General features: G+C 51.1%; 1 protein-coding gene across 6 annotated transcripts in view; it reads left to right on the forward strand.

The window, feature by feature from the left end:
* Positions 1–27153, forward strand: part of IQSEC1 (IQ motif and Sec7 domain ArfGEF 1) — a 456568-nt gene that overhangs the window by 303175 nt on the left and 126240 nt on the right. Inside the window, exon 1 of one of the 6 annotated variants that reach the window (XM_049863207.1) lies at positions 1732–1934. The exons of 4 other annotated variants lie outside the window; for them this stretch is intronic. The gene's annotated coding sequence lies outside the window, so the exon portion shown is untranslated. Of the gene's footprint in view, positions 1–1731; positions 1935–24206; positions 24268–27153 lie in introns of those variants that run through there. One more of the 6 variants, XM_049863208.1, reaches the window with a different exon arrangement.

Raw genomic sequence — 27153 nt, forward strand, 5'->3', positions numbered from 1 at the left:
TGAACCAAGTGGGGCAGCATGTCCTCAGCCAGCTCAGAGCCTGACAGAGAGACCACCTGGGCATAAGCAGCCCCAGCACACAGGGGGAAAGGCTGTGCTCATCAGTCAACAGATATTTCCTGAGCACCTACTATGTGCCAGGCCTGTGCTAGACCCTGGAGGCACAGCAATGAGTAAATTGGACAGGGCCCTGGCCATCATGGAGCCGATATGCTGGTGGGGAGAGAGACAATAAGAGAAAACAAGCAGAGGAAGGTGGATCAGTGCCAAGAGAGAGAAAACGGGGAGGGGTGATAAAGAGATTGGGGTGGAGGAGCCCCCGTTACCTGGGGTGGTCAAGAAAGGCCTCAACAAATGTCCACCAGCTGACAGTGGATAAACACAATGTGGTACATCCATACAATGGAATATTACTTGGCCGTAAAGAGAGATGAAGTTCTGATTCGTGCTACAGCATGGATGAACCTTGAAAGCATTATGCTGGGGGAAATAAATCAATCACAAAGAACCACGTATTGTAGGATTCCGATTACATGAAATGTCCAGAATAGGCAAATCCATAGAGACAGAAAGTAGATTAGTGGTTACCAGGGACTGGGGAGAGGGGGGAATGAAAGTGACTGTTAATGGGTATGGGGCTTCTTTCTGGGGTGATGAAAAAGTCCTGGAATTAGATTGTGGTGATGGATGGACAATTCCGAATATACTACAACCGCTGAAGTGCACACTTGAAATGGGTGAATTTTATGGTATGTGAATTACATCTCAAGAAACGCTGTGAAAAAAAGAAAGGGCTGCCTGAGGAGGTGGCCTTGAGTTGAGAGTAGCAGGAAGGAGTGAGCTTGTGCAACCTGGAGGCAGAGGGAACAGCAGGTGTGAAGGCCCTGTGGTGGGAGCATGCTGATGTATTTGAAGAACAGGGCAAACGGGGGCAGAGCTCCCAGGAGACAGGTGGTGCCCGAAAGCAGCCTGTGGGTCATGGTGAGAGCTCAGAGAGTGGAGAGGGATGGGAATCTAGAGCAGAGTTTTAAGCAGGATAAATGATGGCATGATCAGCTTTCTGTTTTAAAAGTCAGTCGGGCCACAGTGAGGAGGTGAGACTGTGGAGAGGGACAGGGAGGGGTGGGGCTGGGGGCACAACAAGACCGGGTAGGAAGCGGGGTGGTGTGGTTTAGATGAGCTATGATGATGATACCCAGAGAAGTAACAGACTGACAGACGGATGACAGCAGAATTCAGAAGGGGGCCAGATCACTCTAAGATGGGGTAAGGAGACCGTGTCCTGGAGGGGAGCCCTGGGCATGGTTTCAGAGAGTAGGAAAGAGGGAGCTGATAGGGGGAGAAGTGAGGGAGCACTCCAGTGGCAGGACCTGTGGGCAGAGTCTGGGAGGTGGGTGCACGGAGGCCTCAGAGCACCCATTTGGCCATGATGAAGAAGAGACTGACGGCCACTGTTCCCGCCATCCCTGTGTCCCAGTTGGGCCGGAGCTGCTTTCAAAGTAAGTAGGGCAGCCTCTCTCCAGGCCACCTGTCATACCGCCTTTGTCCTGCCTGTCTAGCTGGACCTCAGTGGGGAGGTAACGCCCATGTGGCCAGAGACCCAGCTGGGGCCTAATGCTCTAAAAGAAAGCAGCGTCGCCGAAACTGGAGTGGCCCTGAAATCTGATCACTCCAAGAGACTGTCCAGGGAGGTAGCTGTATTATTTATGCCCCAGAGCCTCCGGGGCCAGCCCGGTAAGGCCTTTTGGGCCAGCCAGCCCCTGGAGGAGCCCTGTGAGCCCCAGGGCGTGGCTTGCTGGATGCCGGCTGAGCAAGGAGGAAGTTGCTATCAAGCACTGCTGTGGGGAGGGCCTGCAGCGTGTTTCCCCAGGAGCAGTGGAGGCAGGCGGGGCACTGGAGCTCGAGGAGACCAGCACCCCCTCCACCCCGAGATGGTGAGTGCTGCCAGCCTAGGGCCTGGCCAGGGGCGGGAGGCTCAGCTGTCTGAGAGACCGCTGAGGGGCTGGTATTCATAAGGGACGCCTGTGTGGTTTAGGGTCTCAGGGGCTTTGATTGGGGTTTTCACTGTTTCTGGGTGCTGTTTCCTATGACCTCTGTTTCTCACTACCTGAATGCCACTCCAGCTGGCCTTGGGCCTGAGGACCCCACCAGGGCCCCCTTCAAGGCCTCAAGGTTGTCTAAATGCCCAGGGGAGCTAGTGAACCCCCTCCATCCCACAACTGCCAGGGGATGGAGGGGATTCACTAGCTCCGCTGGGCATTTAGACAACCTCGAGGCCTTGGAGGGGGCCCTGGTGGGTCAGAACAGTCTAGGGTTACTGGGAGCATTTGGTCTTCTGCCTGGGGCTCTCACCAACCACCCTGAGAAACAGGATGCTTGACAACTGTCATTTTACAATTGAATAAACTGAGTCCAGAGGGGTGACACAGTGGGTAAAAAGCAGAGTCAGGACCCTAACCCAGGGCTCTCCCCTTACCCCTGGAGGAGCGTAAACCTTCAGCACATGGGAAAGGGGGAGCAGGTCAGAGGGCACAGAAGGCTTCCTATCAGTGGGGTCGACCCTGTGCAGAAGTTTCCCCTCGGAGTTTCCCCTCCTCCAAGGTCAGCTTGGGTCAGTCTCTTCCTCTCCCAGCGCCACTTCCCCGGCTGTGCAGTGGCCTAGGGTGTGTCCACCAAGAGCCCTCCAGGACCTGCTAACAACTCCAGCTTCTTTCTGAAAAGACTCAGAATAGAACCTTGAGGACCTGCAGGCTCTGGAGTCAGAGGGACCTTTGGGATGGTCACCAAGTGGGTGGGCACCTCTGGACATACGGGATGTGGGATTTGGCAACGCTTTTCGGTGTGTGCCTTAGGAAATCCCCTCTAGCGAGATTGGGGGTCTGGGCTACCTGCCCCCTCAGGGAGATTCCCCATTGCATCCTGCTTCTCCATCTAATCCTCTCAATAGCCCTGGAAGGGAATGACTAGCACCATCTGCCAGATATGGAAACTGAGGCCCAGCGGTGTCAGGACGACCGTCCAGGGTCACACACCGGTGTCATTTGGGGAGCTGGGATTTGAACCCAGCATGGCTCTGAGCCTCTCAGTAAATCATGTGGCTTTTGGGCAGGAGTGGGGGATGATCCCATGACTTCCTCATCACTGGGCCTCAGTTTTTCCATCTACCCGTGGGCTGGGCCCATCCCAGGGAGGCAGAGCCCCCTCCCCCAGATCTTCATCCCGGGAAGGGACTATCTGTCGTGCAGGCCCCCAGAGGCCAGGGCTGGGTTGGGGAGATTCAGCTGCAGAAATCAGGGCTCCCCCGCTGCCCTCTGCACTCTGGTCACAAAGGCGTCCTCTGACCCATCCACAGAGGTCCCTGGTGACCCCACCTGCCAGAGGGCCGTGGGCCTGAGGAGAACCTAGATGGCTAGGCTGTGGGGCTGGAGCTTGGAGCCCACAACCTGCCTTTGCTGTGCTCAGGGCATGGGCTGGGGAGCTGGCCAGGGGACGTGGCCCCACTGCTCAAGGTCCAGGGGAAGGCCCACTTCAGTCCAGCCTGGCAGGGGCACTCCTGAGGGCAGGGTATAGAGAGGGTGACCAGGAGCCAGGACAACCTCCCAACCTCTGCCAACCCCTTCTCGAGGGCTTGAGTCTTTGTGAAATGTCCAGCTGGAATCAGAGCCTTTTGGCGCCCGTGACTCGAGGCAGAGTTCCATGCCATTCACTCATTAATTCAGTCATCTAACTTTATTGAATGCCTACCCTGTACCAGGCACCGTCTTGTCTCTGGGGTTATAGAAGTGATAAACAAACGAGATAAAAAGTCCTGCCCTCAGGTGCTTGCCTTTAGGTGTGGGGGAGACAGGAAATGCAGTGAACCCACAAATGTACATCAGGGGTGATGTGGTCTGTGAAGACAAGTAAGGTCAGGGAAGGACAGCAAGGGAGAGGGTGAGTAGACAAACGTGCTTTATTTTAATAGATACATATTTCTTCATCGCATATTAGAAAACGAAACTAGCAGATGCAATTCATTATTTCACAGATATTCATACTTAGGATAAAGCAACGTTTTAAAAAAAGAAGTGGGTGGATTTAAAGTGGAAACGGGTAAGGCCACGGTCTTGCTGAGGTTGTCAGATGCCTGGAGTTTGGGAGCTCAGTCCTGAGCCCCAGAACAGAAACCCGTGAGCTGGCTGAGCCCCGCTTTGGCAGGAGGGAGAGAGAATAGGGCTTCAGGAGGAGACATGGAGCGTCTGTCATGACATCTCCCCCTGAAACTTCTGGAAGCCCATCAACCAAGTCATAGTTAGAAGGCGACCCTCTTCAGCTTGGCTCAGCTAACAGAGCACCTTCGTACTTAACATTGAAACTTCTCCTGCCCCTCTGAGGGGGCGGCTGTGGGGGCACTCAGTGCCACAGGCTTTAAAACTAGTTGCTGTCAAGTTGACTCCGGCTCATAGTGACCCCATGTGCATCTGAGTAGAACTGTGCCCCACAGGGTTTTCAAGGCTATGACCTTTTGGAAGTAGATCGCCAGGCCTTTCTTCCAAGGTGCCTCTGGGTGGGTTCGAACCACCAACCTTTTGGTTAGTAGCCAAACACTTAACTGTTTGAGCCAACCAGGGACTCACACAGGCTTTAGAGTCTAGTAAACCCAGGTCCATCCTCGGCTCTGCACTCCCACTTGTGTGGCCTTGGTCAAGCCACGGGCTTCCTTGGGCCTCCACTTGCTTAAGAACAAAGGGAGATTGTTGTGAGACAGCAAGTAAATTCAGGTCATGGTGGACCCTCTCCCTTCTCCCTCCTTTTCTCCTCTCCATTCCCCTGTTGCACCTTGAAGATCCTTAGTCTCTGAGAGAGGAGGAGGATTTTCCTTGGTTGGAAGCTGCCCTTGAGTCCCTGGATTTTTCCAGATGACCCTTCCCCCAGGGCAGTGGGCCGAGATGAGACCCCAGGGTGCAGGAGGTCGGCTCAGGCCCTCTAATCTCCCGCCAACCTCTTCCTATGTGTGCTTGGAGTGAACAGGGGCTGTGCTAGAACCACCACCAGCAAGCTGGAGCCGCACAGCCTTTGAGACCCCTGCCTGGAAAGGTGGTTTACTTCCAAGACAGCAAGGCTGACCAGGTGTGGGCAAGGTGGTGTCTGGAGCCTATGTGTGGGTCCAAGCTGCAGGGTGTCAGGCAGGTGGGGGCAGGTGTGTGAGAGCAGGCTATGACGAAGCCTCAGGAGGGAGCCTCCATCCGCTGAGCACCTTGTGGGCCAGGCCATTTTGAGGTATCCTTTGACTTTCATCACCATTCTGTGAGGGAGGGGTCATTGGCCCCATCTGATGAATGAGCAAACCAATGGCCAGGCGTGTATATCCTGCTGCTTCTGGGGAAGAGGTGAGGGGGGTGTCTGGACCACACCCAGCAGGCAGGGAGCATGGAGGCAGCTGTCAGCTGGGGCTGTAACCACATGATCAGGCAGCTGAAGCAGGCTGAGAGCCCGGACTTTGGTGTTAGTCTCAGCTCTGCCACTGTCTCAGCCCTGCAACCTTGGGTTGTCAAGTCACCTCTCTGAGCCTCAGTTGGTCAGTGACCCTTTTAATTGCAGTGGCAGTAAATCCAAATCAACAGACTTAAACAGAAAAGGGATTTAATTGGCTCATGGAGCTGAGAAATCTAAGTGGTTGTGGTTTCAGGCATGGCTGGATCCAGGAGTCCAGTTTATATAATGGGTTTGGACTTTTCACCTCTCGCCTCTGCTTTCCTCCCTACTGGCTTCCCTCTGAGGCAGGCTTTTTTCTTGTGGGGGTCCTTGGCAACTCAGGATCAGTTTGTCAATGTATGGGCTTCTCCCATAGTTCTACCAAAAGTCCCAGGAATCATCTCATTGGTCTGCCTTGACTCACTGGTCCATTTCTGGACCAACCATTGTGTCCAGGGAGAAAAAAATATTCTGATTGGTCAGACCTGGATTATAGACCCCAGGAACTATGAGTTAGGGAGGGCTGGCTCCCATGGGAAATCAACAGACTGTTACCAAAGGGGGAACAGATGTGGAGCAGGCACAAACTGTGTGTCCTCTCCACTTAGTCTTCTCCTTTGTAAGACAGGAATAATTGTACCTTTGTCACACAGGACTCTGTTTCTGCCTTGGGGTGTTCACAGTGTTCCCCGGGGAGGTAGGGCAAGAAAAGAGGAAATTACCACACAGAGCAATCAGGGCTGAGGCCTGTGGGAGCCCAGAGGATGTGACCATCAGCGTTCACATCCGGAGGGGCTCCCCAAAGGCTTCCTGTAAGAGGTGGCAGCTGAGCTAGATTTTGAGGGCAGCATAGGAGTTGGCCAGGGGAATCAGAACCAAGGGAGCAGGAACCCCGGGGTCAGGCCTGGGGCTCAGGTCAGTTCAGGGCCCACGCACAGTGGGGCTGACCGGCTGTGCTGGGTGTTGAAGTTCTTGCCTGGAGTCCAGGTCAGGATTAGTGCCTGGGCCGGGACAGGGCAGCAGGAGGGTCATGGAACTGAACCTGATTGTGGGTAAAAAGTGCCCCCCTCTGTAAGGCTGTGAGGAAAGGAGACAAGAGCACTTAGTGAGCACCTACTGTGTGCCCTGCATTTTCTGTAAGTTGCCACACATTGCAGAGAATCAAGTGAGGCTTCCATGAGGTGCCGGAACAGACCACCACCTTTTCTAAATGAGGCAATCGAACACATTTCCCCACAATTTAGCATTTGGGACTTACCCTTTGGTGAGGCTTCATGGCCTCTTGAGGGGACCCCGCCCGTGCCAGGGACAGACGGGGAAGTCACTATGTTCAAAACAATCTCGTGTTGAAACGCCTTCCCAGTAAACTAACCACCAAGACTGATCAAGCTGGCAGCTGGAAGCAAACATGGTGAATCTGAAACCCAGCGCCTGCAAAACAGGGAGCGTGTCACCACATGTGAGGTGTGAACCCAAAGGCGCCCACACAGAAGTGGGTGTGAATGGCACCTGCTCGTGAGTGACTGGGGAACCAGCTTGGCTCTGGGTGTTAAGCAGTGAAGCTTAAAACCACTTCTAAGCTGCCCCCAAGGAGTGCTCACATGTAGCAGAGGTAATAAGCCAGTAGAAAGAGCATGAGGTCAGGGAAGATCCCAGCGCCCCATTTGCTGGCTCTGACGTTTTACCTCTCCAGGCCTCAGTTTCCTTATCTGTAACATGAGGGTAGTATTCCACAGGGCAGGGACATAGCATATGCATATGCATATGCTATGCAGTGACATAGCAATGGCTTGACAAATGTCAGTGGTTATTATCCCCAAGTAAAATCAATGTGATCATTCGATCATAAAATTTTATAAACTGTCCATTTCGCAGCCAGGGACTTGAGCCGGAAAACCTGGCAGCATAGTGATTAAGAGCTACAGCTGCTAACCAAAAGGTCGGCAGTTCGAATTCACCAGGTGCTCCTTGGAAACCCTGTAGGGCAGTTCTACTCTGTCCTCTAGGGTCGCTATGAATCGGAATCGACTCGACAGCAACGGGAAACGGGACTTGAGCCAAATGAGAAATCATTTTGGCTGAGACTCCAAGCTCGCTGAGGGCAGGCACCAGGTCACTGAGCCCTGTGTCCACGAGCCGAGCATGGAGCTCAGGAGATGCATGTGGTGAATTAAAACCAAATTTTGAATGTGACAAATCTCAAATCAATCTACAGTGTTCATTTTTAAAGTGATACCAGAAGGCAGAGTATTTTGAAAAGAGAAAAACTGGTGAACTCTACCTGAGGGACAGAAGCAGAGGGGTGGGAGGCGTGGGCAGACACTGTTGAGCATCGGTGTAGAGGAAGAATATTCAGGGAAGGTTTCTGGAGGAGGGGACACCTGAGCAGGGTCTGGAGTGTAAGTGGGAATTGGCCAGGTGAAGAGGATAGAGGAGAGTCTGGGTGGAACCAGGAGGTTGAGTTCTGTGGTGTGTTTGGGGGGCAGCATGGGGCTTGGGAGGCGTAAGGGCCAGAGTTGAGGCCAAAAAGGAGGGCAGGTGGGGCCCAGATCCCTGAGTGCTGGACTTCATCTGTGGGCACCAAGGAGCCATCAGGGAGCTTGGAGCAAGGAGTCTGTATTAACCAGGACTCTTTTGGTTGCAGGTGACCACAAAAAAAAAAAAAAAAAGGTGCATCCAGACTGGCTTAAGCCCAAGTCTGAATTTATTGCCTTCTATTTCTGAGACAGACAGGGCTTTAAGCACAGTTGGATCTCGGTGTTCCTACTGTGTCTCCAGGCATTGCTTTCTTTTTCTCTTCTTTCATGTCTCTAGACCCCATTCCCAGACAGCCTCTGCCCATGATGGCCCCAGCAGTTCCAGGTTTACAATATCCTCTATTTAATAATCCAGCAGACACAGGGCTCTCCTTCACTGGCCTAGCAGAACTCAGAGCAGAGTCTCACTGGCCTAGCTTAGGTCACATGCCCAGTACCCTGACAGGCCAGGCTTGGCCCTGTGTTCATCCCTTGAGTTAGGGATGGAGTCAGCCAACAGATTAGATGGACTGACGGTAGAGTCAGGGAGTTCCCTGAAGAAAATTGGGATGTCTCACCCAAAGTGAGAATAGAGGCTGAGCAGGCAAGAAGCAGGCATCCAGTATCTACCACTCTTCTCTGCTAAGGCCTGCCAGTGCTGTGTGAGGTCCCAGGAGGTAGGGTTGATTACAACCTCCATTTCAAAGAAGAGACAACCGGGGTGTTATATTCACTTGCCCAAAGTTACACCATCAGTAAATGGCCTCAGGCCCCAAATCTGCTTGGCCCCAAAGCCCATGCTCTTAACCGTTTCCTGCATTGCCTTGCAATATTCAAATCTGCGTATGAGGATGCTTCTGGGAACTTGAATGGAGGGCAGACTGGCAGGGGGAGACTGGAGGCAGAGATGGGGCAGGAGGCTATGCCACGCAGGCAGAGAGCAGGCAAGGCCCTAAGAAATGTAACTGTGGTGTGGCTAAAGTACTGCCGGCTTATCTTTTGGTGTTAATTGTTTTTTTAAGTAGATAAGAATATTTTTTATCTAATCAGCAATTTGTGTATAAAAAAAAAATTTTTTTATATATATATATTTATATCCCCTAACTGGTTTCTGCCTGGGGTCCTCTTGGCAGGAGGATGTGAGGGGGTAAGGCTTCTGGGCTTGGAGGCTGGAGTTACTCTGGGGCTGTGGGCACTGGGGCATTTCTGGGGGAATTTCCGGAGGAAGTGGTCAAAGGGAGGTGACCGCCCACCTGGCTGAGGGCCAGGGTGGGGAGGGGCAAGATGGGGAAACAGCCCCTCCTCACTTCCCTTTTCAGCCCTAAGACTTCTTAGGCAAGAATTCTGCCTCCCTGCTCCATCACACCATGTCATGGACCATCCCACGCATGCCCTCATGGCACAAAGGGAAAACTGAGACACTGGGGAACAGCACCTCTTAAGCTTGCTGTTGCCACGTGGTGAAGTACAGAGAGGCCTGGGTACCAGTCCAAAGTGGGCTGCTGCCTCACTGTATGACCTAGGGCAAGTCACCTGGCTGCTCTGGGCCTGTTTTACACCTGTAAAATGGAGCTCATGGGCAATTACCACAGAGCTTGCTGGCATGTCTCATTTGTACTGGGCAGTTCATCACCCGCCTCCCACGGCCCCCTTTCTGCCCCAGTATCAGGATTGAGCAAGCTATTCTGTTGATAATTCATTCATGTGTGTTCATATCACTGAGCACCTACAGGCACTGGGGACACAACAGTGAAGAAGCCAGACAAAGATTCCCGCTCTCCTGGAGCTGACATTTGGAGTTGGGAAAAGGGGAGGAAAACAGACAAATAAGTAAATAGACTGAGTGAGATAATTTCAGACATTGCAGTGAGGAAAATAAAGCAGGTTGAGGTGACTGGTAATGACTTGGTGGGGGCCACTTCAGCTGAATAGTCAGGGCGGGGGCCTCTCTGAGGAGTGGACCTGAACCACAAAAGTAAGTGGCCAGCAGAGATGGGGGAGTAAGCAGAGGGAAGTGGAGGGTAGACAGCCCCCCAGGAATTCTGGCTCAAAGGAGAGAGGGACTGGGGGCTTCTGGCATCCCCTCCCCTCATCTATGGACACCTCCTTCATCAGGCATAGAGGCCCTGAGAGTTGCTGATGGAGGATGTTCGGCCTCCTTGGTTAAGCATTTGCTGAAAGCAGGACCAGCTGAGGCCCACCTCTGAGCTGCTGGGTGAGGGGTGACCAGTGGCTGGTGCTCACAGCCACCTGCCTGGCTGAGCCGTGGAGCTGCATACTAAGGGTGGCAGGGTGGGGGCCACACCATGAAGAGGCAGCTGGGTTCAGCCCCAAACCTCAGAATCTCTAAGAACAACGTAACTAACCACATTTCATCTTCAAGTACTGCTGTCTAGAAAACACAAAACCCCAGTTCTGCCCTCAACCCCAGGAGCCCAGGACAGGCCACCACCCCTCCCTGGGGCTCTGGCCTCCTCTAGAGACACTGGTAACACAAATAACAATAACAGCAGCTTTTGTTGGTTGAGCATCTGTGTGTGCCAGGCACCGTCACACGCTTCACCCAAGTCTTCTTCCTTTGCTGTGGGAGGGTTGTGGTGGCTGGTTCAGCACCTGGGTAGTCTATTGAACAGGGTTGAGACCCACTATAGAAAGTCTATAGCTGGGTTCTAGGATGCTTTGTGCCTGAAATGCAGGCTGTTTCTATTTAGAAAAGAAAAAAAGTCTGGTGTTGAAATCCTAAAAAGTGTCCTGCTCCAGCTTTGAGGCCATCGAAGCTGGCATGTTCCTGGCTATGAGCAATGGACACTGGCCATGGCACTTTGGAATCATCTCACCAAAGCAAAGGCACACCTGCTAGCCCTGCAAGCAGTCGTCACATCCTCTCTTTACAGATGAGAAAGCTGGACTTAGTGAGGGCAAGTCCCTTGGCCAAGTTTATTCAGTAATGTCGGAGGTGGGATTTGAACCTGGGCCACTCGGTCCCAGAGCTCATAAGAACTCCACAACACGCCTATCTGCTCTGTCCTCCTCAATGGCAAGTCAGATGTGCCCCTGAAGGGAGGGTGGATCCTTGTCCACAGGAAAGAGCTGGACAAATTTATAGCCATGTTATTGCCCCTGCTGTCTCAGCTCTGCCTGTTCACCCAGCTTCCTAGAAGCTGCAGCCTTAGACAGTCAGACTTTAAGAAATCATCAAACCACTCACCCATAGGACATCGGATTCCAAGAGCTTGGTCAGGAGCAAGATGGGTACCAATGCCAAGCTGAATGCTGGGGGCTCCAGATTAAGGAGCACAGGGTGGGAGGTAGGACCCCCAAAACAAGGAGAGACATCTGGGCTGAGCCACAAACCTCCAACAGCCGAGAACTATATCACAAGCCCAGTTTCATCTGCAAGCACAGAAACCCAGAGACCAGCAAACCACAGTGAGCACTCAGGGCTGCCCCAGGGCATCCCCAACGTGCCATGCTCAGCTGGGGGACCTGGGAAGGCTTCCAAACACCCACAATATTGTATGCCATTTTTTGAGTGTCCAGTGTGTGTCAATCCCCAATGTGTGTGCCAGGACCCTCCGAAATATTATCCTGCCAAAGAAGTCCCTGGGTGGTGCAAATGATTAAGCATTAGACTGCTAACAGAAGGGTTGGAGGTTTGAACCCACCCAGAGGTGCCTTGGAAGTAAGGCCTAGCAGTCTGCTTCTGAAAGGCTACAGCCTTGAAAATCTGTGGAGCACACATGGGATCTCCATGAATCAGAATTGACTCGACAGCAACTAACAACAACAACAACAACCATTATCCTGCCAAGTAGGACTGTCTGCCCTATTTCGCAGATGAAGAACTGAGGCAGGCCAAGTGACTTATCTAAGCTCCTAGCCTGCCAGAGGAACGTGGCAGCATCAGAAATGAGGCTCAGAACTGAACTTTCCTTAGGGATATCCTTTGGAGTTTGGGGGATTGCCCAGTCTAGTTGGTGGAGATGGGGTGGAAAGAAGCTCACTTATTTCCGCTTCCCCCCCCTCCCGCCAAGGAGAGCCAAGCATGGCATCCTACCCTCCTCCAAGGTGGCAGCTAGGCTCACAGCTGGTGCCCCCACTGCTCTGTCATCTGGATGATGGAAATGACCGATGTGCCGGTTACCACAGCCAGGCCCCACCTGGTCCGTCTGGAATGGCATGTCAGCAGCAGCTCCCCCTGGTCCTCTCCCCAGGGGCCCTAATTCCCTCCCCCATGCCTGGGGCCCTGAGTCTGCATTAGACCTGCAACCAGCTTCCCGTCCAGTGTGTAGTTGGGAATTAGAGGGGTGTCTCCTGGAGGTGTTTACTGCCTGCAGGTTGGGGGACTTCTGGATAGCAAAGGGGATCAAAAGGCTCAGATCTGGAGGAGGACAAATCCTAGCAAGGGTGTCTTTGGGCAAGTGGAGTCTTTTTCCTCATCTGCAAAAGGGGGAGAAATATGCCCACCAATAGCACATGGAAGGGCTTCGTAATTTTATATTGTAAACACACCCTGAGAGGCTGGACTGTGACTGTCTGCTGACCTAGAAACCTGGACGCTCATCAGATCCTGCCTCCTGGGGGCATGGGCTGAGCCGAGCTGTGACACCACAGGCTGTCTCAACAGTAATATGTGTGTGTATGTGTGTCAGTTAGCACTTACTCATAACAAAACCAAAAAAAAAAAAAAAACCCAAACCTGTTGCCATGGAGTCAATTCATATATAACAAAGCATCCTTAAAACAATGATTTATTATTTTGTGTGATCGTGTGGTCAGAAAACCTGGGCATTTCTGCTGGTCTCCCATGGGCTCCCTCAGCTGAAGGGTCAGCTGGGCCAGAAGGTCCAAGGTGGCCTCACTCACATGTCTGCCAGTTGGTGCTGGCTTTCAGCTAGAGTGCCTCAGTTCTCCATGTGGCCCCTCCAGTCAGCTAGGCCAACTTCCTCACGTGGAGGTTTCAGGGCAGCATTCCAAGAAGGTGAAAGTGGAAGCTACAAGATCTCTTGAGGCCCAGCCCTGGAACTGGAAAACCGTCACTCCCACCACATTCTATTGGCCAAAGCAAGTCACATGGCCAAAGTGGCAGAATAGACTCCACTTTTGGATAGAGGAGCAGACAAGTTCCATTGCAGAGGGGCAGAAACTTTGGGCCATATTTTCAATCATAGGGTATGTACCATTAGGGTTTTGTTGGACTCTCACAGAGGCTGGGGTGAGGGAAGTACTAAAGCCAGTGTCTAAAAGCCAAACGCCAAACCCATTGCCATGGAGTCCGTTCTGGCTTATGACGACCTCATGTGTCACAGAGTAAAACTATTCCATAGGGTTTTCTTGGCTGTGATCCTTATGGAAGCAGATTGTCAGGCCTTCCTTCTGCAGTGCTGCTGGGTGGGTTTGAACCACCAACCTTTAGGTTAGTAGCTGAGCACAAACCACTTGCACCACCCAGGGACCTTAAGTCAGTGTCTACAAAGCCCCAGATTTCTCTGGGACAATTACCCTTGAAGATCCCTGATATTGGTCAGAAATTACAGAGTACCTGTTTGTGAATACCACCCTTCCCCAGAACTCCACGCCCACTCAGCGTATGAGTTTCGGAGCCAGACCAAATGAGGGAGCCGAGACTTGTCCAGGCACTCCACCTTTTATCATGAGGAGAGACCCTCAAATCTCAGCTGGGAATGGGGCTCTGAACTGTCTGCTCACCTTCAGAGTCATCTCCACTCTGTGTTATGATGAAGCTCTAGAGCTGTGCTGTCCAGTAAAGCAGCCGCTAGCCATAGGTGGCTATGTACATTTACATTTTAATTAAAAAAAATTAAAATTCAGTTCCGCCTTCACACTAGACACATATCAAGTGAGCAGGGGCCACCCCACTGAGAAGTGGCAGAGCCAGGAGTCAGCCCCTCACCTGGCCTGAGCCCCCCTCTGAGCATGCCTCCTACTCAGCATCTCCTGTCCAGCTGCCCACCTGAATCCTCACCTAGGCCCTGCACTGTGTGCTTGAGATTCAGAAGTGACTTGACCTCATCTAGTCACTGCCCTCGAGGGGCTCTCAGTCTGCTGGGGGGCAGGCAGACAGGTATCCCCCAGTGCCCTTTGTGACAGGCCAACCTCTGCCAGGCCCCTCTCATGCTGGGCCCTTGGCCAGCCAGGACCCCCAGGCTCCCTCATCTCTTAAGGAGTTGCTCCTGAGACGTGTTGAGGTGGGAGCACTAGAGAGGGAGCCCCCAGCCCTTGTCCCAGCATCCGCCGCCTCCTCCTCTTCTGGAGTCAGCCTCTTCCTCTCTGATCCTTTGTGTCCCTCCCAGACTGCTTTCAGTGAGGGGAGAATGCCTTTTCATCCTCAGAAATTGGGAGATACTCACCCCCACGCACACAAGAGAAAAACCACAGGATTACAGCCACTGAGCATCTATTTTGATTTGAAAGATGTTAATGTGTGAAACCTAGTATTTATTCGGTCTACCAGCAGTGTTGGTTGTGCATATGGGATGCAAAATTCCCTAAAATAATCCAGGGACTCCCAGCTTGGGAATCCCCAAAGCCTCAGAGAGTTAGAGCCTCAGAGTAGCCAACCCCAGGGCTAGAGGGCTTAGCGGTGGGGGTAGAGCTAGGCTGGCTAGTCCAGGCTGGGTTTTGGTGGGAGGCAGTCAAGTCCCCACTGGTATCCCACCCTGACCCCTGCATCCCTCACACTGACAGTCTCCCTGCCCTGCCCTGCCCCCCCTTGCTGATTCCATTCTGAGTTCTATCTGAATTGACTCAGGGTATATGCCTTCTCCCTGCTTGGGGACTCGAGGACTCCGTGCATGGGGGTCAAACGCTGTGGTCCTCTTTGCTGCTTGGGACAGAATTTGACTACCTTATACCCTGGGTCTTTTTTATGCTCTGGGTCAGCAGTTTGAATCCACCAGGTGCTCCTTGGAAACTCTAAGGGGCAGTTCTACTCTGTCCTATAGGGTCGCTATGATTCTGAATGGGCTCTAAGGTGAAGAGTTTTGTTTTGGTATGCTCTGGGGGACCAGTTGATTCAGATGCAAATCTCCACCTTCCAGGTCAAGTGGGAGGCTGGGGCCTGGGCCCAGCTGAGAGGTTTCCACATTCCTTGTCCCCTCCTACAGGATCCTACCCCTAGTGAACACCACCACCACTAGGGCAGGGATTTGTGTTTCTTTGGTTCACTCCTGGGAGTCCCTGGGTGGTGCAAATGGTTAACACATTCAGCTGCTAAGGTGGGAGGTTTGAGTCCACCCAGGGGTGCCTTGGAAGAAGGACCTGATAAGCCACTTCCTAAAATCAGCCACTGAAAACTATGGAGCACGGTTCTACTCTGCACACCTGGGGTCCCCATGATTCGGAGTCAGCTCCATGGTAGTGGGTTTTTTTTTTTTTTTTTTTTGGCTCACTGCTGAGTCCCCAGTACCAGGAACAGTGACTTGCACATAGTAAAAAAAAAAAAAAAGCACTTAGTAAATGCTTGTTGGGTGAATGAATGACCAAATGCTGTGTCAGGGGCACACGGGCATGTGATGCCCCACCTCTGTCTTCTGGCTATGTCTTCTCTTAGGGGTCTCACAGACATGTGGTCAGCAAGGGTACCCCCACGGGTGAGCTTCATTCACAACTAGATCGGGTTTTTTTTTCTCCTTTTGGGGTCCACAGATTTATTCTCAGGGGTCTTCAGTTTCCATACAATAATCTTTCGTGTGTGGATTCTTTAACACTTTATTTTGAAATAATTTCACACTTAACGGAGGGGTTGCAAGAGTAGTACAAAAAAATTCTCCCATACAGCCTTCACCCAGATTAACCATTGGTAATATTTTGCCAATTTTGCTCTCTCACACACACTTTTTCTTTCCTTCTTTTTTTTTTATGTTGTGCTTTAGGTGAAAGTTTACAGCTCAAGTTAGTTTCTCATACAAAAATTAATACACACATTGTTATGTGAGCCTAGTTGCTATCCGTATAATGAGACACACACTCCCCCTTTCCACCCCAGATTTCCTGTGTCCGTTCAACCAGCTCCTATCCCTTTCTGCCTTCTAATCTTGCCTCTGGACAGGAACTGCCCGTTTAGTCTCATGTGTCTAAATGAACTAAGAAGTACACTCTTCACAAGTATCATTTTATGTTTTATAATCCAGTCTAATCTTTGTCTGAAGAGTTGGTTTCAGGAATGGTTTTAGATCTGGGTTAACAGAGAGTCCGGGGGCCATGTCTTCTGGGGTTCCTCCAGTCTCAGTCAGACCATCAAGTTTGGTCTTTTTACTTGAATTTGAGTTCTGCACCCCACTTTTCTCCCCCTCCATCAGGAACTGTCTGTTGTGTTCCCTGTCAGGGCGCTCATTGGTGGTAGCCAGGCACTATGTAGTTCTTCTGGTCTCAGGCTGATGGAGTCTCTGGTGTATGTGGCCCATTTTATCTCCTAGGCTAATATTTTCCTTGTCACACATACTTTTTTCTCCTTCAAAACTATGTGAGAGTTGCAAACATGATGACTTTTATGCCTAAATACTTCAGCATGTATTTCCTAAGAATAAGGACATTCTCTTACATAACCCACTGCGGTTGAGTTGACTCATAGCAACCCTGCAGGACAGAGTAGAACTGCCCCATGGGGTTGCCAAGACTGTAAATCTTTATGGATGCAGACTGCAACATCTTTCTCCTGCGAAGCGGCTGATGGATTCAAATCCTGACCTTTTTTGGTTAGCAGCCAAATGCTTTAACCACTGCGCCACCAGGGCTCCATGCTCTTACATAATGGAAGTCCAGTAGCCAGAGTCAGGAAATTTAACTTTGGCATGATACTAGGATCTAATATACAATTTATATTCAAATTTTGTCAATTGTCCCAATAATGATGTTTATGTCAAGTTTTAGCCCCAGTCCAGGACCTTGCATAATGCACTTTTCTAAGTTTTATTAAGGGCATAATCTCCATGCTATAAAATTTACTGCTTTTAGTGTACAATTGAATGATCATTAGTATATTTACAGAGTTGTGCAACCATCTTCAGTTTTATTTTCACTCAGTTCTGTTACCCCCTGATTTCTACTCCCCCATCCTACCCCCAGCCATTGCAAATCTACTTTCTGTCTTCATAGATTTGCCTTTCTGAGCATTTCCTATCATTTGAATCATATAGCATGTGGTCTTTTGTGTCTGGCTTCTTTCACTTAGCATGATGTTTTTGAGGTTCTTCCATGTTGTAGCATGTATCGGTATAGTTCCTTTTTATTGCAGATGAAATAAATGGAAATTGTATGGATATACCACATTTTATTTATCCATCCCCAGTTGAATGACATTAGAGTCATTGCCCCCAATGATTGGCATTTGGGTCGTTTCTACTTTGGGGCAATTATGAGTAATTCTGCTATGAACATTCACGTACACGACTTTGTGTGGACGTAAGTTTTCATTTCACTTGAGTAGACACCTAGGAGTGGAATTGCTCGGTCATACAGTAACATGGTGTTCTCGCAGTCCATGAACTTCTCTTTTCACTTTCTGGATGATGTCTTTTGCAAAAGTTTTCAATTTGGATGAAGTCTAGTTTATCAGTTTTTTCTTCCATTGCATGTGCTTTTTGGTATTGTATCTAGGAAATCATTGCCTGACCGAAGGTCACAAAGACTTACTCCTATGTTTTCTTAGAGTTTTATAGTTTTTGCTCTTACATTGATTATTTGATCTATTTTGAGTTAATTTTTGTGTATGGTGGGAGGTAAGGCATCCTTCTGCACGTGGATAGCCAATTGTCCCAGCACTATTTGTTGAAAAGACTATTCTTTCCCATTGAATTTTCTTAGCACCTTTGTCAAAAATCAACTATGATACAATCATTTGTTTAAATGTTATTTTCATGAAGATGATAATCCTCCCCCAAATTAATAGAAGCATGTTCCAGGTCATCAGAATGACTCCCTAAAAAGTGAGTTCTACTCATTGCTGTAGCTGCCTTCTCTACTACACATTATGACCATGTGGGTGTCAAAGGACTTTCTAGCATAGTAGCAGTTAACTCTGGGTGCAGAGTATCTTGAAGTGGGCCTTGATGAACTTTACAAGTTCTATTCTTGGGGGCCCACCAGTTCTTAAGTTTGAGAAACCCTTAATATACAGCCATTGCTCAGATGTGAAAGCAGAGGCTCAGATAAAGTGGTATGTCCAAAGTCATGCATCTGCGAGTGGCCACAAGCCAGCACAGAGACTGTGTGGAGCAATAAGAGACCACCTAGGAAAGCCACTCACCCTCCCTGAGCTGCTGTTTTCTTACCTCTAAAATGCAAGGAACACCACGTGTCTCAAAGAGTTGTGAGGAATGGAGATAGTGAATAACGTGCCCAGCATAGTGCCTGCCCAACACAGTGTGGGTACCAGTTAGTAGAGGTTGAGCTTATTACAAGCTTGGGGCTGGGTCCATGATCTGGCCCTCCATCTGGGCTCTCCCCTCCATAGCGTTCTTCCCCAGCAGAGCAGCCCTGAGGGCTTGCTTCTGGCTTCAGCCTTCACTCTGCACCTCAGCCGTCCCATTGATGACCCATTTACTGGGCACAGCTCTATGCCAGGCCTTGTGCTAATGCCGGAAAAGCAGAGATGAGTCAGACTTGATCCCTGCCCTTGGGGACCTCCCTGGCAGGTGAAAAGATCCATTAGCTGATGATTACAGAACAGTGTGGCCGTTGTTATTTTTATTATTGAGAGCTAATATTTATTGGACTTCTACTACGTGCCTGTTTTAAGCACTGTCTCAGGATGTACAGGCAACTGTGGGAGCAGAGAAGGTGTCCAGAAGAGTTGATATTTTTGGAGCTGAATCTAAAGGATGGTTTAGATTTCAGCTAATAGACAAAGAGGCATGAACGTTCTAGGAATTTTCGCAATTTGAAAAGTGAAAATGATATCTCATTATTATGACTTATGTTTCTTTATAAGTGAGCTGTACGTTTACAGGGCATTTGTATTTCTTTTTCTCTGAACTACCTAGTTAATTGGGAGCTTTTCTTTTGAGTTGGTTATGGTTCTTACTGATTTGTAAGAACTCTTTATTGAAGAAACCAAGAGAACAGTATATGCAAATGCACAGTGGTGTGAAAAAGCACAGTGTGCTCAGAGGGCATTCAGTATAGCTTGACTTTGGCAAAGCAGCTCAAGATGGGAGCTAAGCAAGGAGGCAGAAGCCACTTTTTAATTACTGGGCTGAGGAACTTGGACTTTGTCCTGTAGGTTATAGAGCACCATAGAAGGGCTTTGAGCAGGAGAGGGATGTGATTCAATCTGTGTATCAGAAAATTGCTTTGAATTAGGCAAGTGGACAAAGGGAGGGCCTAGAAGGGCAAATTAAGGCCAGAAAGTACAGAACCTTGGATAGCTAAGGAGTGTCTACTTGGTTTGGTGGGTAGCGGAGAGAAGGTTCTGGGTGATGACTGAGGAAAGGGTGAGCTGGGGAGGCTGTGGGATGGAGAGCTGCCAACTCCACTTCCTGCTCTGCTGGCAGATCTGGAGAGGGTAGCAGGATGGAACTGAGGCCAGCAGCTGACCTCTGGGTGGGGTGACTGGTTTTGTTTCCCAACATGGGGCCCTGCTCCCAGTGGTGTCTCAGCCCCACATGGTGCCCAGTGCTGTGTCATCCATCCTTGCTCTGCAGGACTGACCTCCAACCCAGAAAGACAGCACTGTTGCCAGGGGTGACCTGGAGAGGAAATATGAACCAAGAGTTTCCGGGCAGGGCACTGAGGGTGAGAGAAGGAAAAAGGAGCAGCACATTGATGAGCTGGGAAGATCTTAGAAGTCATCCAGGCCACCATCTCCAAAGCAGCTGACCCTTGGTCTCTGCCCCCACAAACCCAAAGATGAGACCCCCCAACCTCCCCAGCAGCCATATTTGACTGGCTCTTCCAGTGAGGAGGTTCTTGGACTGGTATAGCGTCAGAGCCATCTCATCTTATGCTTCCCGGGCACTTGATAGAGGGGGTCTTGAACTCAGAAGGGAGAAGATCCTCCCCCAAGGTCACACAGGGAGTTATCTCAAGCTAGCATCAGAGCAGGCTCTAGGAACCAGGCTCCCCACTCTCCATCCAATTTCGGAAACAACTGTTTTTTTAATATAATTTTTAAAAAACAGTAATACATGGTGCAAAAAAAAAAAAAGGAAGCAGTACATTTCCATGAAAAGACAATCTCCTTCCCACCCTATCCTCCAAGTCCCCATGCCCATTCAAAGACGTGGTGAAAAACAGGTGAAATTGTGCACTACAGATTAGTAAGTAAGCATGAGTAAGCCCGTGCATACCTGGATGTTGAGTGATCCGTCCCTGGCACCCCTGCCTCCTTGGCATCCTCCTCAGAGATAGTCTCTGTGCAAACCAGCATATCTTCTCTACTCCATCTTTTATATATATAAAAGTAACACACTCCACACCCTGGACTGCACTTGGCCTGCACTTGGCTTTTTTCACTTAGCAAAATATCTTGAAGATTATTCCTTATCAGTCATGTAGAGATGCCACCTTCTTTCTGATAGCTGCATAATCTTCCATCTTACAGATATATGACAATTATAATCTGTGTAACAAGTCCCTTGGAGATAGGGTTTAGGCCCATAAGGATACATTAATAATTTTATCCACTTTAAAAGCATTTACTTAATTTTTTAATACAAAGACATGTAAAGAAGAATTTTTCATCATCCCACAATCCTGTCGCCCAGATAGCCTCTGTTGACTTTTTAAAAATCAACTAATACAGAAAAATGAAAAGTAAAACTCTTCATGTACCCACTCCAGTCATCCCAAAAGATAACCATCAATAAGTTTGTTTTGTGTGTATCCTTTTGGGAAAAAAAATTATGAAATTGCAGCACACGCGTTATGTATGTTGTGGTTGGCTGCTGTTGTGCTGGCTCCTGACTCAAGGCGACCCTGCGTATGCAGAGTAGAACTGCTCCATGGCATTTCCTTGGCTTTAATCTTTACGGAAGCAGATCACCAGGCCTTTCTCTCACGGAGACACTGAGTGGATTCAAACTGCCAGCCTTTTGGTTAGCAGCCGATAGCAAGCTCCATGAGCCACCCAGACTCCTAAAACTGTTGTTGTTGTTGTTAGTTGCTGAATCCTTTCCAACTCAAGGTGACCTCATGTGTGCAGAGCAGAACTGCTCCATAGGGTTTTCAAGGCTGTGACCTTTCGGAAACAGATCACCAGGCCTGTCTTCCAAGGCCCTCTGGGTGATGGGAACCGCCAACCTTTTGGCTAGTAGTCAAGCACTTAACCATTTCTGTCATCCAGCATAGGTATAACCTTTTTAAAATTTACACCAAAAGATAGTTTTCTGTCCAGTGCATATTTCACTAAAGATATGTCTTGGAGATCTTTCCATCTTAGCACAAAATCCCAGCATAAGAATGTGTCATAGGGTAGTTGCTCCCTCTGCTATGATGGGCATTGGGGTTGTTTGTTTGTTTGCTCTCACACTCGGTTCTGCATTGACGATCCTTGTGTTATATCAGCATGCTGAAGTAGCTCTGCCAGATGGCCTTTCAAGAAGGCTGCACCATTTTGTCCCCTACCCACCAGCGTCTGAGAGCACTAATTTTCACACACCTTCAACAGCAAAAGTATTACCAAGTGTTTTAATTTTTGCCAAGCTGATAAAAAAAAAATCGCAAGCATGTTGTGTTTTGTGTTTCTTTAATGTGCATTTAATTTAGAAGTGAGATTGACTGCCTTGTTCTGCTTGTTCATATCCTTTGCTCTTTTCCCTAATGGGTTAGTCATCTTTTTCTTATCAATTTGAAAGGGCTCTTTATGTATTAGGGAAATTAACTTTCATCTCATTTTCCCCAATTAGCTCTTGTCGTATGTGCTGCAAATATTTTTTTTTTCAGTTTACCATTTGTCTTTTTTTCTTTGTTTATGGTACTTTTATTCCATTTAGGAGTCTTAATTTTTCTAGTTCAATTTAGCAATATTTTCTTTCATGTTTCCTGGGAATGCAAATATTTATATGGTGCACTCACACAGCCTTTTAACACATCATCACAGTTGATCCACACAGCAGCCTTTGAGGGGAGGTGAGCCAGGAGTTTTTATCATCAGTTCCATTTCACAGATGGGCTCAAATGGGATTCAGGGAGGTAGTGAGACGTGCCCGGGTCAAACAGATTCCAGAGGCCCTGCTGTTCTCACTTCCCTCACCTGCCTTCTAGCCGTTAGGTAACTTACTCCTAGTAAAAGTTCTTCATGGTACCCACTCCACAGCACCCCATAAAAAAAAAAAAAAAATTTTTTTTTTTTTTTTTGCCCCAAAAGGTAATCCTCAATAAGTTTGTGTGTATCCTTTTGGGGGAAAAAAAATTATGAAATTGCAGCACACACATATGTGTGTTGTTGTGGTTAGGTGGTGTTGTGTCAGCTCCCGACTCAAGGCGACCCCATGTTTGCAGGGTAGAACTGCCCTATAATGCAAGGCTGTGGCTTCTCTAGCAGAGTATTTTTAATTATTAAAATTCCAAGCATCTTTTCTTCCTTTGAGTGTTCTTTTAAAAAATACTTTTTAAGTTATAAAATTAATCCATACTTCTTAAAAATAAAGCCCACAACGATAGGGAAGGGTGTAAGGAGGGTGCTCACATCTTACCCTGCAAGCTCACCCGCGATGAACACTGGTTTGCAGTCAGCATCAGAACAGTGCCATGGGCACAATCTTACCGTGCGCTCCCTCTGTCTGTCATCAGTGCTTTGTGGATTCCAGAAACGCTCTAGGTGCCCAAAATATGCTGCAAGACTGGGTAGTGAAGTGGTCAGGCACTCCACTTAGACTCTGCAACCTCAACAGACCTGTGTTCAAATCCAAGCTCAGTCCCATAGCAGCTGTGTGAGTGTGGGCAGGTGACTGACCCTCTCTGTGCTTCAGTGCCCTTGTCTGTAAAATTGGGATGATAGTTTCTACCACCAGTAAATGAAAGAATCCTCATGACATGCTGAATAAAGTGCCCACCTTTCACCCCTCATCCACTGCCCATTCCTACCTCGCCCTGTTGCTCAGGGTGATGAGATGTCAGAGCTGAAACGCAGACACCTTCCCTCCCTCCCAGAAACCCAGAGAGGGGAAGTGCCTTGCCCAAGGTCACACAGCCCATCCCGCCTCCAAGACTCTAGTCTCCTGATTCATTACATCACTCGCGGTCCTCGCTGGACCACTGCAGCCGCTTTCCTCTGGCCTTCGGCCTGACCGTTTCTGACCACCAGGGGGCGCTCCCTAAACACACCACAGACTACTGACGCTGTTGCTCCAACCAGGTCGGGGGCTCCCTGCTGCCCACTAAACGAAGCCACTTTTATTTGGCCTGGTGTTCAAGGCCCCCCAAACCCGTCCTCCTCGCTCCATACACACCGGACAGTGCTCATTGCCATCCTTGCTTTTTCTTTGACTGCATCTTCTCCTGCAGGACCCCTCCCCCGTCTGCGCCGCTTCTTCCAGGCTGCCCTCTGATTGCCCTCACCGTGAGGTATCTCAGATTGTGCCGACCCCATTCTCTATGACAGTTGCTGGGCCACTGAGGCCCACCCCCGGCCTTCATTCGGTGCTGAGTCAGCGTTTGCTACGGGATGTAGGGGCGCTGCCGGCAGGCCCAGACCCGTCCCAGCTGAGAGGAGCGCGCGTCCTGGAGGAGACGCAGCCGGGCAGCCCCGACTCGCTGTGTTACTCATGGCCAGTGACCTCCCCTTTCTGAGCCTCGGCGTTCTCATCTGTGAACTGGGGGGTGGGGTGGAGGAAGGTTAGGCTGCGGCGGCTTCCCCTTCCCGTGGAGGACCAGCGGGACTTTGCCAGGGGCAGCGTTTACTACGTGTTTACTTAAGGGTCTTCAGGAGTCTGAGGGAAATTCGGGGGAGCCACAGGGCCCCCCCTGCTCCGCTCCTGGGCTGCACGTACCCCCTCCCAGGCCCATCCACTCCAGGCCCCACGGACCCGAGTGCCCTCTGCTCGCCAGGGCTCGGGTGACGTCGGCGTTTGGGGCGGCACCGCCCCCCCCCCGCAACATACACACCTTTCAAAAAGGGAAACTGAGGCCTGGCGCGGAAAGGCCACCCCCCAAGGTTACGGTGCGTGCGCGGCAGGCGGGCAGGAGGGACTGTGCGCTGAGGCCGCCCGCGGGGCGCTGTGGCTCCGGCACCCCCCGCCCCCTGCGCCCGCCGGCCCCCGACGCGCTGGGGCTGTGCCCGCGCTCCGCGCCCGCCGGGGACGGCGCCGGGCTCGGCGGCTGCAGGCGAATCCGCGAGGTAGGAAGGCGGGCCGACGGGGGCGCGCGGCGGTGGCTGGTGCAGTGCGGGGTCCGGGCCCGGGCCTGGGGTCAGCGGGGGACTGTGCCCAGGATACACCCCACTCTAGAGGCCTCGGGGCAGCAGCTCCGCCCCCGGGCCGCTGCTACGCGGACGCGCGGGCATCTCTCGGGAATCGGAGCGGAGGGGGTGTTCGCGGCAGGCTGTGTGGAGCGGGGCCCGGGAGGAAGGTCCGAGGCCGCAGTTGCGGGGACACCGACCGCGGGGTTTTGAGGTTGTGTATTGGCGGCCGCCAGGTTCTCCAGGCCGGGAGCCCGGACTACCCCGGCGGCCGGGAGGGCCCGGGGCGCCAGCGCAGATCTTTTCCGAGCCGGGGCTCTGGGGGAGTCCATTTTTGGGACTGGAGCGGTGAGGACGTTGAGAGCGAACCTCCGTGGCAATGCGGACGTCTCCGGAAACCTTGCGACCGAACGCTGAAGGCACGATCTGGGGGGACGCGGGCGCAGGGTGCTCCATTTCCGCGTCAGTGCAGTTGGCTGTCTCCCACGAGTCGGGGAGCGTGAATCCAGGCCCCGAGGGTCTCTGTGCGAAGTCGGGCGCCCCCGCCCGGGGTACTCACTCGAACTCTCAGTCTTCCTCCCCTCCCCCCCTCGGCTCGGTCCTGGGTCCCAAGCCCGCGAGCCAGGAGGTTGAGGCATCTCAGGAATTCGCTGGAAGCCTTTGAGATGCGCCCGGGGAGGGGCTGAGGAGCTGGGCTGGAGGGGCTGGGTCCGAGTTCGGCCCTGCCCCTAACCCCCCTATGTGTCCTTGGGCAGCCCCTCCCCCCACTCGTGGGCAAGAGGCTAGTTCTGTCTGGCGTGGGGGTCGGGGGGGCGCGGGTAGGGAGAAGACTTCAGAGGCTCCCCTCGGTCAGACCCCCAGGGGACCGGGCGTCGGTTTCGGGGACAGAACTTGGGTGCCAGAACAGCCATGGCCTCTGGACTTGCATGCCTCCAAACCCAGCCACACGCAGGGCAAGAGGCATGAGGGCCCTGAGAGGTGGTGGGGCTGTTGCCGTGGGAAAACCATATCCCCAGTGCCGGCCTGAGTGGGACTCAAAAACCCTGCCCTGCCCAGAACCGACTCCCCTGAACCGTGAGGGGTAAGGCCCAGTGGCAGAGCTGAACCAGAGGCTATTGCCAGGAACAAACCTGGGGAAAACCCCTTCCCTTCCCATGGTTCCCCCAGGCAGTTGCCGCTTTATTGCGAAGCTCTCAACTGTCGCAGCTGATTTGCTCCTGGAACAAACTGAGCAGAAAGATGATAATGCTGTCCAGGAGGTGAGGCTTACAGAGACAGCGTTGCCTGCCACCAGCAGGGACATTTCCCTCCAGGCTTGCCTATAATTGGGGGGTGGATGGTGGGCACTGGCCACCTTGAGGGGACTGGTTCAGGGGTCCCACTCTGTGGTCAGTCCCCACTGGACAGCCAATTGAGTGACATGGGGATGACCCTCTGGTCACCCTCCCCTGCCCCCAGCATTATGCCCAGCTCCTCACTTGGAGTGGCAAGGTGACCAGGCTCTGGAATCTGTGTGATCAGAGCCCAGCAGTTGGGTGGGAGAGAAGAGTAATAGCCCCAGAGCCCCCCAGAGGCAGAAAAGATAAGCTAAGAGGTGGCTTAAGGTGCCTCAATGCATACAGCTCAGCTACTGACCATCAGTGCTAGATGGAGCATCCAGGGACTAATGCCCTATAGTAGAGATGGGAAAACCGAGGCCTTAGAGAAGCAGGGACATGCACAAGGTCATGCAGCATGTTCAAGGCTGAGGAGCCTTGTACCCAGCTCTCCAGCAATCCAGCTATCTTTGGAGAGCCACTGCCTCGGGAAAGGTCAGGGGACTCGGTACGCCCCACAGATGTCCCTGCAGTGGAGGGACAAGGGAGGGTACCTGTGCCCTCCTTTTCTGGACACTCTGGCTCCTGTACAGTTTGCAAACATTAAGTAATCTTGAGTCTCATGACCAGAGTCACCACTCTCTCTCAGGGTTGCTTAAAGGGCCCACAGCCATAGCCCATGGCTGCCTGCCCTTCTGGCCACTGCCCTGACCGACCTGTCCTGTTCTGTCCACCTCATGCCTGCTGGCCCCAAGACAACATTCTAGATCATACCTTTCTCCCTGCTGCCACCTCTCCCCTCCCCCTTTGTCCAGAGGACAGTACTGAGGCCAAGCCAGAAGAACTGGGACCCACTCTGTCCCCAAGTTTGCTCCACACCAGTGTTCTAATTATTGAGGTGCGGGGAGGAAAGAAGGGTGACCTAAGCACCTAAGCATCCTCAGCCAAGAAGAAGACAACACCTCATCACTAGGTGTACACACCTTGGAACTGAAGACATGCTGGTCAGGGAGGCTGTGAAGCTGGCCTCTGATAGGAGGGAGGGTTGATCAGATGTCTCATCACACTCCCACTCCTCCCTACTTCCCTCCTGTTGTTGTTATGGTTAGGTGCTGTTGAGTCAATTCCAACTCATAGTGATCCTATGTACAACAGAACAAAACACTGCCTGGTTCTGTGCCATCCTCACAGTTGTTGCTGTGTTTGAGTTCATTGTGGCCACTGTGTCAGTCCATCTCATTGAGGGTCTTCCTCTTTTTTGCTAACCCTCTACTTTGCTAAGCATGATGCCCTTCTCTAGGGTCTGGTTACTCCTGATAACATGTCCAAAGTGGTGAGATGAAGTCTCACCATCCTTACTTCTAAGGAGCATTCTGGCTGTACTTCATCCAAGACAGATTTGTTTGTTCTTCTGGCAGTCCATGGTATATTCAGTATTCTTCGCCAACACCACAATTCAAAGGCTTCAACTCTTCTTCGGTCTTCCTTATTCATTGTCCAGCGTATGCAT

The sequence above is a fragment of the Elephas maximus genome, chromosome 20, assembly GCF_024166365.1.
Source record: "Elephas maximus indicus isolate mEleMax1 chromosome 20, mEleMax1 primary haplotype, whole genome shotgun sequence".
Classification (NCBI taxonomy): Eukaryota; Metazoa; Chordata; class Mammalia; order Proboscidea; family Elephantidae; genus Elephas; species Elephas maximus.